The sequence below is a fragment of the Salmo salar genome, chromosome 04, assembly GCF_965601325.2.
Source record: "Salmo salar chromosome 04, fSalSal1, whole genome shotgun sequence".
NCBI classification, from domain to species: Eukaryota; Metazoa; Chordata; class Actinopteri; order Salmoniformes; family Salmonidae; genus Salmo; species Salmo salar.
Window position 1 is genome coordinate 33019107 of NC_138294.1, and position 14991 is coordinate 33034097.

Consider the following 14991-nt stretch of genomic DNA (forward strand, 5'->3'; position numbering starts at 1 on the left):
TTTAAAGACGTGTCTCGTAAAACAAAACTTCGCACTGCTGAGCCGAATGTACCCGCTGTCGTCTGGAGAACAGTATATTTTTACCCTTCGGGGGGGGGGGGGGGGGGGGGGGTATCAAGTGAAGGAATCCAAACATTCATCTCTCTTCTGACAGTAACTATGCAGTACAAGATTTACGTGATGACTAATGCTTATACGGTGTGTCCTATTTTGCTGCCATAGGACCATATAAGGAGTTAAGGGATACTGTGCAGCTGTTAACTTCAGTTTAGTTATTAGACCTGACGAAGACCTTAAGGTCAAAACACTTCACAATTAAACTGTGGGAGCAAGAGTCCATCCTTCTTCTGACATCTTCACAGACACCTTTCCCCCCCTTTTCATTTACAGAACCTATCGCGTCTCTTTATCTGACGCAGTCCAGTTTGTGCTGAGTCGCCCATTTTAAAACCTCTGACAGTGGGAAACGTTATACACCTGTTTACCTCCCCATCACTTCACTGGGGTGAGCCTCGACTGCTGTCCCTCTGGGTTTTTCTGAAAGCAAAGCAAGTCTTTCCAAGGTTTGACCATTTGTTTTGTTTACCCTGACCAGACTGGCCCGGCAGTCGCTGAAGTCGGCAAAGCCCATTTTTATGTATTTTTCTGACCAAGATTGATGAGTCAACGCGCAACAGAGAGTAAGGAGTTATGGCTGGAAAGTGCCAAGTGCCAACTACAATCATCGGTGTAATCCATGATAGCCCCTTTACTGTCACGCCTGGACAATACTTTGCTGTGTGTCGTGGGGTGCGTAGAGGGATCTCTGAAGTTTTTAAATACCTTAGCTCTGCTGCTGTGGTAGACATGACTATGAGCCCTATTCCCTATTTAGTGCCCTACTTTTGAAAAGCGTCCACTGCTCTGTAGTTCTGTGGTGCATTGAGCTAAGCTCAAATCACATCAGTGTGCTAGATGCTGTTGTGGTTGAGGATAAGCGTTTAAAGATGTGTCTTGTAACAATACTTTGCACCGGTGAGCCAAATGTACCCACTGGAGTCTGGAGAACAGTATATTTTTACCCTTCGGAAGGTATCAAGTGAAGGGTTAACGAAGGAGTCCAAACTTGAATCTCTCTTCTGACAGTGATGATGTAGTACAAGATTTGCGTGATGTCTAATGCTTATACAGCGTGTACAGTCAATCAAAACTTCTGACCTCAGCTTAAAGCAGTGGAAGTCAGTTCTGATGGACATGGTAGGAAGTTAATCAAGTCACTGTCACAAACAAATGCCAATTGTTTAGATAGATTATCAAGATCTATCTAAAGCCCAAAGCAGATTATTCAGAAGGACTGTAGATCATAGATCAAGACCTCTTCTCAGCTTCTAGAGGAAGGACATGTTAATAAGAAATGGAAATTACAATACATAAACCAACATCTCGCTCTCACTCTCCCTTGTATGAAGAAAGGACTTCTAAAATCACTCGGTCTACTTTGGGAGAGACAAATCGGGGAGGGGGGAAACAGTTTTGTACCTCAAACAGCGATCCCATTTGTGAAAGCTTGATTAGGCAATTAGGATGCTTCTATGGGCATTAATCTGAACCAGCGTTGCCTGTGTGACTAACTGCCCCAACTCTGAGCTAGCACTGTTAGAGGGGGAATTTAGCAATGGTTCACTCCGCTCTGGGGCTTATTGCAGCAAAAATACTTAAGCAGATAATTTAATACTTCCATTCTACTGCCAGCAGCGCTAAGGCAATGTTGTCTTTAACTGATTGAACCTCTCTAGAATTGCTACCTCGATTGAAAACAATGTGCACTGCACCAGACACTAGAACAACAGATTTAGGAAACAGATGGGGGAGGACTTGCTTCGTGGCGAGGGGAGGCCCCCTCCTTTTCCCCAGGAGCACGTCCTCATCAAGCGCTCAATCTATCGGTCCACCTCTTAATCACTGTTTTAGTGCCTTAAGGCCTATGGTCCTTCCCTTACAACTCGGTTGACTTTGGCTAAAGGATTTGTTGACCTTTGCGGGTGTTGTTAGTAGTCCTCAAGACCAGGCAAAGAGCCAGAATCACACCGTTGGAAAGCAGTGTGACTTAACAACACCTTTCACTGAATCACAAAGGAAGGATGCGAAGTCAACTGGTTGTCATTTGATGAAGAGATGAATCATTCCAAAACATGGCAGAGGCTTTATATTAAACTCTCAGCAACTGTGTGATGTTTGATTTGTTTCACACAGGCAGAGCAGAACACTTAGCTACAATACATTGAGACGGGCGTATGTTCAACACGTTTCTGTATGCCGCTCACAGTTTGCCAAATGCATAACAAGTGGCCCCAAAATTATTATTAATCGTTAGAAGCTCGAGATTTGTTTCTCATTATAAACAATCTGTTCAGCTGCTGGCAATTGACTTGGGGGGACCAGAGATGGAGGGAGAGGGAGGGTAATTAGAATAAGTGATCAATCCGAGCGTTGTCCTCTTTGCGGAAGAGGCGAGAGAGAGAGAGAGAGAGAGCGAGAGAAAGCGAGAGAGAGAAAGAAAGCTCAGACGAGCATTGATTCAGCTACAATCATGCCTGAAATCACGACTGTAAGGACAGAAATGTTCTCATTGTGGTGGATTAGAATGGGCCGGGTGCCAGCCGGTGTCCATTTAATGGCCAGTGTTCTACAGTTGGCACAAGACACCCATCCGATATATGCACAATGCAAACATTTGCCCAGCAGATGCTCTAATAAAGATACATTTGCGCAGATGGGGTTTATGGCATTATTTTCTGTCTCTCTTCCTAATAACCTTTTAGGATCCTCGGGAAGAGCATTTGACACACAAGCAATCCAACCCGCGCCTGCAGAATGAGGGTTATGTGGTTAGCGTCAGTGGCGGCAGGCAGTAGCGACAGTGTTGAATTCTAATTATTTTGAAGGGTATGGGATTGAATGGTTGTCATGGCAATGTGCATCAGTCCAAGAGAGGGAGGGCAGGGGGCAAGAGAGAGAGAGAGCGAGATCTCTCTCTGTCGCCTGCTTGCTGTGATCTGAATGTTGAGTTTTCAATCTGTGTTCAGGATATGCTATCATTGATGTTTGTGGAAGGGCTTTATTTATTTAATTTGTTTAACTAGGCAAGCCAGTTTAGAACAAATTCTTCTTTACAATGACGGCCAAACCCTAACCCGGACAACGTTGGGTCAACTGTGCGCCGCACTAAGTGACTCCCAATCAATGCTTCAATATATCCACATAATTTTCTCATGACACCATCTGTTTTGTGAAGTGCACCAGTCCCTCCTGCAGTAAAGCACCCCCACAACATGATGCTGCCACCCCCGTGCTTCACGGTTGGGATGGTGTTTTTCGTCTTGCAGGTCTCCCCCTTTTTCCTCCAAATATAACAGTGGGGAGAACTGCACTTTTCACACAAAAGTATGTTCATCTCTAGGAGGCAGAATTCGTCTCCTTCCTGAGCGGTATGACGGCTGCGTGGTCCCATGGTGTTTATACTTGCATACTATTGTTTGTACAGATGGATGAACCAGACTTGTGGAGGTCTACAATTTTTTTTCTGAGGTCTTGGCTGATTTCTTTTGATTTTCCTGTGATGTCAAGCAAAGAGGCACTGAGTTTGAAGGTAGGCCTTTAAATACATCCACAGGTACACCTCCAATTGACTAAAATTATGTCAATTAGCCTATCAGAAGCTTCTAAAGGCATGACATAATTTTCTGGAATTTTCCAAGCTGTTTAAATGCACAGTCAACTTAGTGTATGTAAACTTCACCCAAATGACCCACTGGAATTGTGATACAGTGAATTATAAGTGAAATAATCTGTCTGTAAACAATTGTTGGAAGAATTACTTGTGTCATGCACAAAGTAGATGTCCTAACCGACTTGCCAAAACTATAGTTTGTTAACAAGACATTTGTGGAGTGGTTGAAAAACGAGTTTTAATGACTCCAACCTAAGTGTATGTAAACTTCTGACTTCAACTGTATTGCTGAGTATTGCTTACCAACATGTCTTAAGAAAATCAATATGGTTGAAAATAAAGCTGGTCAGGGACATATTATGAAATCACACCTATAGATACAGGTAACTGCCAATATAAAGGAAACACCAACACAAAGTGTCTTAATAGGGCATTGGGCCAACACAAGCCCCCAGAATGGCGCCAATGCGCATTGATTCTATAAGTGTATGGAACGGGATGCGACACCATTCGTCAATGAGAAATTCCATCATTTGGTGTTTTGTTGATGGTGTTGGAAAACACTGTCTCAGGCACCACTCCAGAATCTCCCATATGTGTTCAATTGATCTGGTGACTGACACATACACACACTTTAAACCCCCCCATGGTCCTTTAAGACCCAACTTTCAAAGTCACTTGAATCTCTTCTTGCCATGGTAGTCAAAGTAATGGATAACTGGGCACTTTTATACATTTACATTTTAGTCATTTAGCAGATGCTCTTATCCAGAGCAACTTACAGTAGTGAATGCATACATTTCATATATTATTTTTCTGTGCTGGCCCCCCGTGGGAGTCGAACGCACAACCCTGGCGTTGCAAACACCATGCTCTACCAACTGAGCTACAGGGAAGGCTGTTACACATGGCCCTAAGCATGATGAGAAGTTTTAATTGCTTAATTAACTCAGGGACCACACTTGTTTCGAAGCACCTGCATTAAATATACTTTGTATCCCTAATTTACTTGTGTTTCCATTATTTTGGCAGTTACCTGTATGTTATATGTTATGTTATATCAATGTTCATTCATCTGAAATATTGTTCTGATAATGGCCATTGATGGAGCCGGAACAAGTATTAATACAGTGCCTTGCGAAAGTATTCGGCCCCCTTGAACTTTTCGACCTTTTGCCAGATTTCAGGCTTCAAACATAAAGATATAAAACTGTAATTTTTTGTGAAGAATCAACAACAAGTGGAACACAATTATGAAGTGGAACAAAATTTATTGGATATTTCAAACTTTTTTAACAAATAAAAAACTGAAAAATTGGCCGTGCAAAATTATTCAGCCCCTTTACTTTCAGTGCAGCAAACTCTCTCCAGAAGTTCAGTGAGGATCTCTGAATGATCCAATGTTGACCTAAATGACTAATGATGATAAATAGAATCCACCTGTGTGTAATCAAGTCTCCGTATAAATGCACCTGCTCTGTGATAGTCTCCGTTTAAAGCGCAGAGAGCATCATGAAGAACAAGGAACACACCAGGCAGGTCCGAGATACTGTTGTGGAGAAGTTTAAAGCCGGATTTGGATACAAAAAGATTTCCCAAGCTTTAAACATCCCAAGGAGCACTGTGCAAGCGATAATATTGAAATGGAAGGAGTATCAGACCACTAAAAATCTACGAAGACCCGGCCGTCCCTCTAAACTTTCAGTTCATACAAGGAGAAGACTGATCAGAGATGCAGCCAAGAGGCCCATGATCACTCTGGATGAACTGCAGAGATCTACAGCTGAGGTGGGAGACTCTGTCCATAGGACAACAATCAGTCATATACTGCACAAATCTGGCCTTTATGGAAGAGTGGCAAGAAGAAAGCCATTTCTTAAAGATATCCATAAAAAGTGTCGTTTAAAGTTTGCCACTAGCCACCTGGGAGACACACCAAACATGTGGAAGAAGGTGCTCTGGTCAGATGAAACCAAAATCGAACTTTTTGGCAACAATGCAAAACGTTATGTTTGGCGTAAAAGCAACACAGCTCATCCCCCTGAACCGACCATCCCCACTGTAAAACATGGTGGTGGCAGCATCATGGTTTGGGCCTGCTTTTCTTCAGCAGGGGCAGGGAAGATGGTTAAAATTGATGGGAAGATGGATGGAGCCAAATACAGGACCATTCTGGAAGAAAACCTGATGGAGTCTGCAAAAGACCTGAGACTGGGACGGAGATTTGTCTTCCAACAAGACAATGATCCAAAACATAAAGCAACATCTACAGTGGAATGGTTCACAAATAAACATATCCAGGTGTTAGAATGGCCAAGTCAAAGTCCAGACGAGAATCTGTGGAAAGAACTGAAAACTGCTGTTCACAAACGCTCTCCATCCAATCTCACTGAGCTCGAGCTGTTTTGCAAGGAGGAATGGGCAAAAATGTCAGTCTCTCGATGTGAAAAACTGATAGAGACATACCCCAAGCGACTTACAGCTGTAATCGCAGCAAAAGGTGGCGCTACAAAGTATTAACTTAAAGGGGCTGAATAATTTTGCACGCCCAATTTTTCAGTTTTTTATTTGTTAAAAAAGTTTGAAATATCCAATAAATTTCGTTCCACTTCATGATTGTGTCCCACTTGTTGTTGATTCTTCACAAAAAATTACAGTTTTATATCTTTATGTTTGAAGCCTGAAATGTGGCAAAAGGTCGAAAAGTTCAAGGGGGCCGAATACTTTCACAAGGCACTGTATGTATGAGTAAATATACTCTGATGACTTGGACCAGGCACAGCCTATGCTGCTGCGTTGGTTAGTCCACAGTGTGACAGTGACCGTGCATCAGCGCTGTATAGCTCTATAGGGTCAAATGGTACTCTATTCCCTATGTAGTGCACTACTTTTGACCAGGGCTCATATGGCTCTGGTCAAAAGCAGTGCACTATGTAGGGAATAGGGTGCCATTTGGGACACAGCCCAAAAGTATGGAGCAAAAGTCCCTCATCACAATCCCAGTCTAAAATTGCAGACTTGATTCTCTATCGATTTTTACCACCACTTCCCCATTATAGGTATATCTGTAACAAATGTGCCGTGTTCATTTTTCCAGGTTATGGCAGTTTACTAAGTCGCCTGCCCACCTCGCTTATTTGAAAGCTCTCGGCTCGCCAGAAAAGTATATAAACACTGTAAGTCGGTGCTGTAGCGATGTGTCGTTTGAATGTCATATGTTAAACAATGCCGAACATTGTTGAATTGAGCTTAACCAACTTTAGGCTTTCTCCCTAAAATACTTTCTCTGCCTCCAAGGGGTCATAAAAGTGTCTCTTCATACCATGTGACTTCGCCAGACTAGAAAAAGCATAGCACCCCTCTCCTGAACCTCTCTTATCATTGTCCTCTCTGCCACATTCTGGGCTCAACAGCTTCTCAAGGATGGAGAAGAACCGACATCTTCAGCAGGCCGAGTGCAGGGCCTAGACCTTCGTTTTCATGTCTAGAACTACTAAAAACTGGTAAGTTAAGGAAAAGATTGGCTTTTAGGGAATCAGTACCTGCTTGAGTACCTCCTACCTACATGTACATTAGCAGAGACTGGTGGGAGGAGCTATAGAAGGACGGGCTCATTGTAGTGGCTAGAATGGAATAAATGGAATGGTACCAAACACATCAAACACATGGAAACAACGTGTTTGGCTCTGTTCCATTGGTTCCATTCCAACCATTACAATGAGCCCGTCCTTCTATAGCTCCTCCCACCAGCCTCCTCTGATGTACATACAGTACATTCGGAAACTATTCAGAGCTATTCACTTTATCCACATTTTGTTACGTTACAGCCTTATTCTAAAAAAATATGTTTTTAATTCTCTCATCAATCCACACACAATACACCATACTGACAAAGTGAAAACAGGTTTGTAGAAATGTTTGACCAGGGCTCATAGGGCTCTGGTCAAAAGCAGTGTACTATGTAGAGAATAGAGTGCCATTTGGGACACATCCCGAAAGTATGGAGCAAAAGTCCCTCAGCACAATCCCAGTCTAAAATTTGGGACACAACCCGAAAGTATGGAGCAAATGTATTAAAAATAAAAACATACCGTATTTACATACGTTTTCAGACTCTTCACTCAGTAAATTGTTGAAGCACCTTTGGCAGCGATAATATTTGTTGTGTCTTTTCTGGAGGATAAAATTGAAATTGGAACCAGCTTTCTATGGCTTGTTAAAGAAAGGGCGATAAATTAAACTTTGTTTAAAGTTCAATTAGTCGGAAATGAGAAGTTGTAAAATCTGTATAAAAGCAAAAAGGCAATTTTTGGACAAAGGATGAGCATTTCTTAATAATCTACTGCAGAACCAGTTTAGAATGGCGCCAACAGAGATTCTTAAGTCTTATTATATACAGCCGGGAAGAACTATTGGATATAAGAGCAACGTCAACTTACCAACATTAAGACCAGGAATACGACTTTCCCGAAGCGAATCCTCTGTCTGGACCACCACCCAGGACAATGGATCGGATCCCAGTAGGCGACCCAAAACAACGACGCCGCAGAAGAGGCAGACGGAGCGTTCTGCTGGTCAGGCTCCGTAGACGGGCTCACCGCTCCCGGGTATATTACTTGCCAATGTCCAGTCTCGTGACAACAAGGTAGACGAAATTCGAGAAAGGGTTGCCTTCCAGAGAGACATCAGAGATTGTTACAATCTGTTTCACGGAAACATAGCTTAATCCAGATATGTTATCAGAGTCGGTACAGCCACCCGGTTTCTTCACGTATCGCGCCGACAGAAACAAACATCCCTTTGGTAAGAAGAAGTGCGGGGGTGTATACCTTATGATTAACGAGTTGTGGTGTGATCATAACAACATACAGGAACTCAAGTCCTTTTGTTCACCTGACCTAGAATTCCTTACAATCAAATGCCGACCACATTATCTACCAAGAGAATTCTCTTCGATTATAATCACAGCCGTGTATATCCACGACCCCAAGCAGACACCTCGACCACCCTAAAAGAACTTCATTGGACTCTATGTAAACTGAAAACCATATACCCTGAGGCTGCATTTATTGTAGCTAGGGATTTTAACAAAGCTAATCTGAAAGCAAGGCTCCCTAAATTTTATCAGCATTTTGAATGTGCGACATGGACTGGCAACATTATGGATCATTGCTACTCTAACTTCCACAACGTATACAAGCCCTCCCTCGCCCTCCTATCGGGCAAATCTGACCACAACTCAATTTTGTTGCTCCCAGCCTATAGACAGAAACTAAAACAGGAAACGCCCATGCTCAGGTCTGTTTTCAACGCTGGTCCGACAAATCAGATTCCACGCTTCAAGATTGCTTCAATCATGTGGACTGGGATATGTTCCGGATAGCCTCAGACAACAACATTGATGTATACGTTGATTCAGTGAGCGAGTTTATTAGCAAGTGCATCGGTGATGTTGTAGCCGCGGTGACTATTAAAACCGTCCCCAATCAGAAACCGTGGACTGATGGCAGCATTCGCACAAAACTTAAAGCGCGAACCACTGCTTTAATCATGGCAAGGCGACCGGAAACATGACCGAATACAAACAGTGTAGCTTTTCCCTTTGCAAGGCAATCAAAGAAGCTAAGCGTCAGTATAGAGACAAAGTAGTCCGGCTCAGACGTGAGACGTATGTGGCAGGGTCTACAGTCAATCACAGATTACAAAAAGAAAACCAGCCCCGTCATGGACATTGACGTCTTGCTCCCAGACAAATTAAACAACTTCTTTGCTTGCTTTGAGGACAATACTGTGCCACTGACACGGCCCGCTACCAAAACATGCGGGCTCTCCTTAACTGCAGACAACGTGAGTAAAACATTTAAACGTGTTAACGTGTCAACTGGTATTGGTGGCATGTGGATTATTGTATTGGTTTTGCACTGTTCGCTGTGGCACTGGTTTTCTGGGTCGTATTCAGTAGTGCATACTGTAGCAAAACATTACGCAGCAGAAAACGAAAATTTGGTTTTCTTATTGGACAAGTAAGTTCCAGTAGTCCCTGTCTGTTTGTCCATTTTCCTCCGCTTGCAGGCATCTACTATAATCCATTATCATGCATAATCATAGACTGTGAAGACAGAGCATATTTTGAAGTTTGAAGCCAGATTAAGAACATCTATGACACGTCCGCTACACGGCGCATTCGGAAAGAACTGAGATCCTTTGACTGTTCCACATTTTGTTACATTACAGCCTTATTCTAAAATTGATCAAATAAAAATGTTTCCTCAATCTACACACAATAACCCATAAAAACAAAGCAAAAACCGTTTTAGACATTTTTGCAAATGTAAAGAAATTGAAAACAGAATTACCTTATTTAAATAAGTATTCAGACCCTTTGCTATGAGACTCAATTTAGCGCAGGTGCATCCTGTTTCAATTGATCATCCTTAAAATGTTTCTACAACTTGATTGGAGTCAACCTGTGGTAAATTCAATTGATTGGACATTATTTGGAAAGGGACACAACTGTCTATATAAGGTCCCACTGTTGACAGTGCATGTCAGAGTGAAAACCAAGCCATGAGGTCAAAAATATTTCCCATAGCGCTCCGAGATAGGATTGTGTCGAGGCACAGATCTGGAGAAGGGTACTAAAAAATGTCTGCAGCATTGAAGGTCCCCAAGAACACAGTGGCCTCCATCATTCTTAAATGGAAGAAGTTTGGAACCACCGAGATTCTTCCTAGAGCTGGCCTCCCGGCAAAACTGAGCAATCAGGGGAGAAGGGCCTTGGTCAGGGAGGTGGCCAAAAACCCAAAGGTCACAATGAAAGAGGTCCAAAAAAAGAGAGCACCTCTGTGCAGATGAGAGAACCTTCCAGAAGGACAACCATCTCTGCAGCACTCCACCAATCAGGCCTTTATGGAAGAGTGGGCAAGACAGAAACCACTCCTCGGTAAAAGGCACATGACAGCCCGCATGGAGTTTGCCAAAAGGCACCTAAAGGACTCTCAGACCATGAGAAACAAGATTCTCTGGTATGATGAAACCAGTACTGAACTCTTTGGCCTGAATGCCAAGCATCAGGTCTGGAGGAAACCTGGTGCCATCCCTACGGTGAAGTATGGTGGTGGCAGCATCATTCTGTGGGGATGTTTTTCAGCGGCAGGGACTGGGAGACTAGTCAAGTTCGAGGGAAAAATGAACAGACCAAATACAGAGAGATCCTTGATGAAAATCTGCTCCAGAGCGCTCAGGACTTCAGACTGGGGCGAGTGGCTTTGGGACAAGCCTCTGAATGTCCTTGAGTAGTCCAGCCAGAGACTGGACTTGAACCAGATCTAACATCTCTGGAGAGACCTGAAAATAGCTGTGCAGCGACTCTCCCCATCCAACCTGACAGAGCATGAGAGCTTCTGCAGAGAAGAATGGGAGAAGCTCCCCAAATACAGGTGTTCCAAGCTTGTTGCTTCATACCCAAAAAGACTCAAGGCTGTAATCGCTGCCAAAGGTACTTCAAAGTACTGAGTAAAGGGTCTGAATACTTATGTAAATGTGATATTTCCGGGGTTTTTATATAAATAAAGCAAAAACGTAAAAAAAAACTGTTTTTGCTTTGTCATTATGGGGTATTGTCTGTAGATTGATGAGGAAAAAACGGTTTAATCCATTTTAGAATAAGGCCATTTTACAATAATGTAACAAAATGCGGAAAAAGTAAAGGGGAATGCACTGTATATTTATATGCCTCATAGACATTGGAGTATTTGCAAACACATTGACACTACATAAGGATAGCATATAGGCTGTTTGACTGACAGTTTGTTATATCCTCTTTCCAAGGTGTCATTTAAAAGAAGTCCTACGGTGCGGAGATGACAGAAACAGTCAATAGAAAGGTGTCGAGTCAAGACAGCTCGCCTTTTTACCGTACAAGGACATAATGAATAAGAGACAGCTATTTGCAATTAATTGAGAAAAAATTATTTTGGGGGCAAAAAGTGGCAAGTTCTATTCAGTTGATCTCTAAACGCTAAACCCAAGGCCAAAGTCCTATTCAGGCAGCCAGCAGAATTTCTGTATTTTTCGATAGAGCCCTGTTTGGATTGCTTAGCTGATAAAATATCTCAAGCTAAACCCACCATCTATGACTTTCTCATGGACACACAGAGTGCAATGATAAATATGTGATGTCATGCGCATGTGTACTCTTGTTTTAGGTTCTTTGTCTACAATCCTCCGGCCCACAATGCCTTTGGGGGGTTTTACAGTTTCCCACAATGGGCATCTTAAGAACAAAGAAACCGGGCATATTTATAGTTTGACTCCATAACGACTTTCCTTTTGAAAGCACACTACGCCCGCTAATTTAAAGTGAGTTTATTGCCTTAGAGCACAATTTCATTGAAATGCTGATTAAGACATTTGCACTTGAAAGTTGGAATTTTGGTACAGAGTTTTTTTTTCTACATTGATGCTTCATCAATCAATGACTGAGTGATCAAGCTTGTCTTCGCCTCCACTGTTTCTCTTGTCTTTTGGAGTCTGGATCTCTCATCGCCCCAAACAGGGCTCATTGTCCAAGGCACTCTGCATCACTTTAAAGTTCCCTTCTTCTCTCCTCTCTTTGTCTGCCCTCCTTCTGTCTTTCTGTCCTTTCCTCTCTGACCTCTCTCTACTCACTCTCTGCCCTCTCGCTCTCTCTTTTACTGTCTCCCAGATTATCTCACTCCCCCCTGTCCATCTCTGCTCTTCTCTTCCTTCCTCCCTTCTGTCCATTCTCTCTCAGCTTTACTGTGACTGAAAAGGTACTTGATGTTGTCTCTGAAATATTAATTTCACATTTGACACGATAAGATCACATTCTGCTCCTCATCCGCATACCATTACGCCCCTTCGTCTGGTCTCATCACAACTGGGCGGACACTTTGGTCTCGAACCTGTCACACAATGTCAAATCACGTCAATGCCACGTCGATTCTAGGTGTAACGGGTAGGTAATTTTCACCTCTGACTGAAGTGCTGTGGAGTAGATTGGGGGTGGGACTGTAGTGGGGTTGGGAGAAGAGTGTCGGGCCTGTCGGCTTCACTGCACCTGATCGTGTAATTTATGCAAGAGTCAAATACCTTTACCTCATTTCACACGCTTTTGCCTCTATGTTCATTCGCCGATAGGTTGCTTGTTGGAAATCACAGTCTTAGTGGAAACGCTCAGCCTCAATTATCATGCACAATTGATTCAATCAGGGGAAAATATTACATTGAAAATGAAATAATGCGTACTCTCCTGACAGGGTACAGCTCCATAATATAATTATCTCAGAGTTGCAGTGTCCTGAGGTTCGGGCCAAGTCGGGTGAATAGGCCATTATTCCAACTCTACAGTTTTGCTAGATATGCAGACAGTATAAAATAAAAAATAAAGGTTGACATAACTAATAGGAAGGCTATTCATGCAGCTTGACGTTTATTGTCATGAGTCATGTCCTGGAAGCAGAACTGAGCCATTTCCCCTTTTGATATATTGTAAAACTTAATGGAAAACAAAATTAGGTTTTTGGTCTTAATTTAAGGTTAGGGTTAGGCATTAATGTTAGCGGTGTGATTAAGGTTAGGTACAAAACTGTGGCTGTGCCATCTAGTGACCACTCTGCAGAGCTGCCACCAAAACAAGATTCATGATGGAAAACTCTAACATGCAATATTCTTAGGCCTACATAATGTAGAAAATCAAATATCATTGAGCTTTTGTATTGTGTCTCTACTGGTTTGAATCAAGCACAGTTTTCATTTAGGCCTAGTAGCAGTATACAATTGGTATTTCCTGTTTTAGGCCTGTGGGGGAAAAAAATAAATGCTCACAACTCAACATACAGAATAGTCTCTACCAAGACGATCAATCAAAGGAACGATATCCTTGGAACTTCCATCCCCTCAATGAGTTGATTACAAAACACATTTGACTCATGTTTAATTGCTTTCCCTCCCTTTATCCGTTCCTTCCTTTTTGTGAGTGGGGGCTGGGACACCCATCGGTGTGATACTGCTAGAGGGTGTATGGTGAGTGGCATGGTGATGGTCTCCCACCGACTGAGACGGCGCTGCCTGGGAGACACCGAGTTTCCATTGAAGTCGGCATGGCTCAGATCCAGCGTGGGAAGATATCAAAGGAGGCCTGGCGTGCTCGCTCTGCAGCAGGGGAGGAGAGATATAGAAGCGCAGCAACCCAACTGGGCCGTACAACCAGAGTGCAATGAAAAAAGGTGTGCATCCCAAATGGAAACATATTCCCTTTGTAGTTCAATACTTTTGACCAGGGCCTATAGGAGAATATATAGGACATAGGGGGCCATTTGGGACGTATCCTACGTCTGCAGGATGAAGTTACCGACGCTTTTTCTTTTTTTCTTGCCTGATGGTTGAAGATGTTTTTATGATGTGGCCGGTCAGTTAACAAAGGGTCTGTTTCCGCTTCAGGCTCTGGGCTTTTTGGCTAAGGTGCCAAGTTAAGCAAAACACTTTTGGTCAGGCTGATATGCTCAGTCTGCTCAGACAGCTAGGGCTGTGTGGAAGGTTAACTCAAACCGATCATCAATCCGTTATTTCTCCTGTATAGAGTAGGTGCTCCGCTGTGGGGACCTGATGCGTCATCCACCAAACCGCATCATCCTGCATTATGGGAAAGAATGGAGCTCCTCAGAAAGTGAGGGCATTATCATTCTTTAAGTGAACAACTTGCGTGTCATGCCCAATTCATCATTACCTTGGCACTGGGTTGCCAAGTGCCTCAGTGCATGCAACGATTCATCAAAACCTTGAAGTATCCTTTTTACGCTGAAAGCAGGTGGTGTATAGATCGGGGGGGGGGGGGGGGGGGGGGGGGGGGGGGGAGACTAGTTTTTTAGATAACACATTTTTGGACACTGTCCTTGTTGGACCAATGTATTTGATCGTTTTGTTCGCCAACCCCCATGGGATTCAATATAAATCCACAGAGGGTTTTAATACAGGGTCAACGACTTTGGTTCTTCAACGTGAATGTCAACTAGAATTGATTCGGCCATGGGGTATTGGCCCATATAGCCCTGGCTAACCTACTGTCGGTCTGCTAGCGAGAGGCTACGATTAAACCGCGTTCAAAGGGCCACCGTTGATCAGCCCCACAGGAGGTAATTTGATTTTAATTGTAGGTAACAGTGAGGCTACAGCTCCTGCACTCTCTGCTAGTCCCCCTGACAATCGTTAGAGCCTACAGTGGGGGTAATAGTAATGTCATATGGCATAACAGTTGAACA